At 35.8% G+C, this 5,316-nt stretch overlaps 1 long non-coding RNA gene across 1 annotated transcript; it reads left to right on the plus strand.

Annotated features, from left to right (window-relative positions):
- The first annotated feature begins 916 nt into the window (after positions 1-916).
- Positions 917-4,801, plus strand: LOC143723523 (uncharacterized). Its single transcript, XR_013197138.1, has 3 exons — positions 917-987; positions 3,400-3,430; positions 4,624-4,801. It is a non-coding gene; the product is annotated as an uncharacterized LOC143723523 (long non-coding RNA).
- Positions 4,802-5,316: the final 515 nt, after the last annotated feature.

The following is a 5,316-nucleotide window of genomic DNA, read 5'->3' on the forward strand; positions in this document are numbered from 1 at the left end:
CAGTCCAGCGACGCTGTTAATGGCTGCTGGGGAACAGAGCTGTCACTTTTGTGGAGTTGAGCATCTGAAAGCATGCGTTGAGAAGAGAGAAACGGAGAAAGACGGAGACTATTCACTCTGGTTCCCTGAAATTCCCCCCATGCCCTCTCTCGCTTTCCTCTTCCTCGTCGGCTCTCGTGTTTCAATGCTTTAGGATTGCATTTAACTCTTTATACTCCAAAGTCTTGCACTTGAAACAGAAATTAATATACAGATAATATGAAATGTTTCTTGAGCACCAAATCAGCATTGAATGATTTCTGAAGTATCTTGTTACACTGATTGACATAGAAAAACGTATTTTAAATTGTAATAATATTTCACAATATTACTGATTTTACAGATTTGGTCAAATAATGCGGTCTTGGTGAGCATACAACACAAAAAAGACTAGATATAGTTAATAGGTTTGTCTGTGAAGAAAAGTTATTTTGCATTCAGTAAAAATACAATGCACATAAAATATTAATGGACAGAGTTTACTGCCAATACTTGATCCCGACTACACCTGCTACAGGGTCTGCATGTAATTCAATGCGTTTCATCAGCCTAAACCTTCAATAGATCATTTTAGCAATGTTTGAATGATGTTTCCCTTTGGGAGGTGTTTTACCGTACCAAAGCCTGGCATCCATAAATGTATTAAGAGGGAAGATGTTTTCCCAAGAGATTAACCCTTAGGATATCCCCTGCACTGGAAAATAGGCTCTCAGCTGATTCACACACAAAAACACGCACACACTTATCCACAAGTATGTGTTGTAACGCTGTAATGCTGGGTAGTCGCTAGGCAACAGTCTTACTCTTAAGCTACTCGAAACAAAAGGACACACTCAAAATCTTGCTGTGTGCCGAGTTGTAGAGGATCTTCAAATAAAGGAGAGCGAGAAGCTCTAAATCACAGATTCATCTTCAGCAGAGCTTTCAGTGGAGCAGCCATTAAATGGGGTAGTTCATCTAAAAAAATTAAAATTCTGTCATCATTTACTACCTTCATGTCGTTCTAAACCTCTATGACTTCCTTTCTTCAGTGAAACACAAAACAAGATATTAATCACAATGTTCATACTGCTGTTTTCCAAACAGTGAATGTGGAAAACCGATATGGAAAAGAGCATTGTGTGAATTATCTACAGGAATCCATACAGGTTTGGAACGACACAAGGTTGAGTCAATTTTCGTGTAGTTTATTTTTTAACATCATGTGCTTTTTAGCATAATTAGATCAATGAGTGTACCAAAAAGGATATATATAGCAGATAGCAACTCTATGGTAAAAAAGACTTTCAGAGAGAGAGAGAGAGAGAGAGAGAGAGAGAGAGAGAGAGAGACTTGTAATCCCTGTATGGTGGCCTCCTGTCATGTGGTGTTCATTTCTGTCATGCCTTCTTCCTCTTTTTCATCTATCAATGATGGCTTCTCTCCCCTCCTCCTCATATTGCACAACAGCTTCCTTTCTACAGGGCTCAGGGTATGAATGAAAACCTAACCCGTGTCACATGCCACTGGCTGGGGTCAGATGCTCCCTGACTGCTGAGTTGTGCTGGCTCGCCAGATTTTGTTGTGGACAGCTAGACTACTGTCCTGCACTATAGGGCATCAGGGACCGGACCAGGGTCATGTGGTCAGACTCAGCTACTGCAATGACCAAGAGAACTGCACAGTTGACAGCCAGACGTTACCTTTCATAGTGTCACTCTAAGGCCCTGTTTACAGCTGGTTTTAAAATGCGTTTTGGTCGATCGAATGACAAGTAGACGAGGGAGACATACCCGTTTACACCTGGTATTTTAATACGTCTTTCTTGTCCACTTTCAACCACTTCTGTCCTGATTTTTTCGAGGGAGGGTCTATGGGCTTGTAAATGTATGGTTTTTTTTCAGATCTTTCGATCTAATGGACGAAATAAGCTTGCGTAATTTACATATGAACGTGGCCGGAGAAGACAGAAAAACATACCAAGAGCAGCTTTCATTTCTGCTCTGATAGCCGCAAGACCACGCAAGACCACGCAGAACGTTGTGAGTGCCTGTTTGAAATCAGGAATGGTGAGAGAACATTGTGCTTGGAACGATTTGGTCATCAATCCAAATTTGGTTCTCCAACTGACAAAGTTTAAATCCCGTCTTGCTAAAAAATTCTGAATTTTTTTATCGCAATTGGCTTTAAATCTCGCCATTCTGAATTTTTTTCTCAGAATTGCGAGATGTTAAGTCGCAATTGTGAGAAAAAAATGGAATTGTGAAATAAAAAGTCGCAATTATGTTTTAAACTCTTTTATTCTGTGGGGGAAACAAGCTTCCATAGTATTGTCTACTCTAACCCAATGTTATGTTATTTTTATTGTATGTAGGCTACATTCTTAAAAAATTCACTTTTTGTGCTCACACACTCAGAAAAAATGTACACTGTCGCAGTACCCCTTTAAAAAGGTACACCTTTGTACCTAAAGAGTGCCTATTAGTACCTCAAAGGTAGCCTATATAAAGGTGAAACTCAAAAAATGTGAATATCGTGCAAAAGTTATAATTATGATGATTATGGCTCACAGCTTATGAAAATCCCAAATTCAAAATCTCAGAAAATTAGAATATTACATGAAATCAATAAAAAAAAGGATTTTAAATACAGAAATGTTGACCCTCTGAAAAGTATAATCATGCAGATGTATAGTTATATATACTAAATATGTTAGTTTCACCTTTTAATTTGAATTACTGAAGTACATGAATATTGTACTGTTGCACAATATTATAATTTTTCGAGTTTCACCTGTATTATAACCTTTTTAAAGGGTACCTCCCAGTGACTGCTTTTGTACCATTTTTTTTCTGAGAGTGCAGAGAGTGCAAAAAAGAAAAAAAGATCTAACTGCGTGGAAACAACATGAGGGAGAGTAAATGAGTACATTTGGTCACACTGTTCCTTTTAGAGAAATGGAATCTATTGAAAGATCATCACAATGACATACAGTTGTGGTCAGAATTAATGGCAGCTCTGGTAAATATTATCAAAAATGCCTGTAAAAAATAAATCCGCATTGTTTATCCTTTTGATCTTTCATTAAAAAAATGTGCAAAAATGTAACCTTTCATTGAAGTAAAGTAATTGAAAGTGGAGGGGAAATCACATTATGAAATGAAAAGTTTTTCTACAAAAATTGTAGAAACTATAGATTTGAAAGTATAGATTGAAAACTATAGATTATTTAGTAGCAAGGCAAGATTTTACTTAGTGACATGAATATAAGTGGCCATATGGACCACTTTTGTGGTGCTTTTTGTCCTTTAGAGCTTGACAGAACTGGTCAGAAGGAAACAAGCTGTGTGGTTATATAAGTTCATCTTTTTATTTTTGCAGAAAAATAACATACATTTGGAACAACATGATGGTTAGTAAATAATAACAGATTTTCTGGGCTTTTCAGACATACCAAATGTTTGGAGTTTTAGACATGATAACTTCCTCTTAATGTTTTTTAAGATTGTTCAAACTCAGATTTTTTTTTAAAGCGTAACTATATTTTTGTTATTATAATTTATAAATAGAGATAGTTTCTTGCAAATAAACATCTTACGAAATTTTGCAGTGAATTTCTAAGAAGGATTTAATTTTAGTAAAGATATTGCTTTTTTTGTAGGGATCGCATTTTTTCATCTGCTGGGGAAACACTTCAGGTAAATAGGGTAAACAAATTAAATGAATAGTCTAATAGTTAAATTATAAAATAATAGTCCTATAAAAATTAATTGAGTTAATACTCTTATTGCATTTTTAATATTCTTTTATATTCTTTTACAGTTGTCTGTAAAAATGTATATTAATATAAAAATTCATACACTATATAAAAGGTTGTGAACACCAATTTTTGCACAAATAAAATAAATCAGAATATAGTGCATATATAGTGCAAGCACATTCTGCATTATTAATTTACTTATTTTATGTGCAAATTTTGTTCTTTTTTTAACGTCTAAATGACTTAAATGTAGGCACAGCTGATTCATATTTAAACTATAGCATTCATGCAAATTCTAAAGCATATTCTATTTTTTAAGAATAAAAACAATCTCAAATACTGATGGATATGACAAAAGTACAACTGTCGGCTGTTTTTAAATTAAATTTAATGCAAAATCAATTGATTCACTGTGTGCAGCCTTGGCATAGCAAGGCAGTGATATCACAGTTCAGAAGTGGAAAGAGACATGAGGACATGCTGCTATATTAAAAGACAATTAACCCTTGACTGTTGACCTCTTCTCAGATGTCTAACAGCTAGTCTTGTCTGCACACATATTGACTTTCATCAGCCCTAATGCGGGGTCACGGATGACTGACTGCGGGAACATTTGTATTTTTAGTAAACAGTTTAAAAAATGTACATTGGAAAGATGTATCATCATGCATGGGCTCCTCTTCCACATTTGGATGTAGAATGAATGTATGAACATATTGGAGTCAACTATGCCAACTAAGCGGATAAGGATGCCCAGAAGTCTCTGGAGTCCAAATATTTAGTGCATGCAGTGATCATCTCCCTTGGGATTCATGTTTGTCTGTTTAACCTCCCCTTCTATCCAGCGGCAGGAATCAGGACGAAATGTGGAATGTGCACACCTTGGATCATGACAGAGAGAAAGAAGGAAGGAAAGGAGGGAAAGAGGAAGTCAAGCACATCCGCCACATGCATCTGGGCTTAGGGGATCTACTTCCTTGGCCGCTGATCTACATGTGGAAAGGACCAGAATGCTGTTTTTGTTTTGTGGATCATATAATTGCAGCCTTGGTGAGAATATAAGACCCTAAAATGTTGAACTTTAGTGTATATATTGTCATTAACCTAAATTAATAAATGTTGTTAAAATTGTACTAATATACAACACAACTAAATCAAACAGCAAAAATCTAATTGGTCTTGTTTTATTTGATGTATAATTTGCCTTTTGAATCTTCGGAGTTTCAGTTAGTTTCATACATAATTTTATTTGCACAATTTAAGCAGAGGTGGACAGTAACAAAGTACATTTACTTGAGTAGGTTACTGCACTTAAGTACACTGTACTTAGTATCTGTACTTTACTCTAGTATTACTTGAGTATTACTTTGTACTTGAACTTCACTACATTTGAAAGACAAATATCGTACTTTTTACTCCACTACATTTCTGTCAAGGTCCTTGAGTAGAAAGTTGTAACGTATGTCAGGGGATGATTTTGGTAGCAGGGGTTGGATTTTGGTCGGAAATGAAAGTCGGTTCAGAACCCTACGTCAGAT

Source organism: Siphateles boraxobius, unplaced genomic scaffold (assembly GCF_051911475.1).
Source record: "Siphateles boraxobius isolate OS27281-9 unplaced genomic scaffold, OSU_SipBor_1 7, whole genome shotgun sequence".
NCBI lineage: Eukaryota > Metazoa > Chordata > Actinopteri > Cypriniformes > Leuciscidae > Siphateles > Siphateles boraxobius.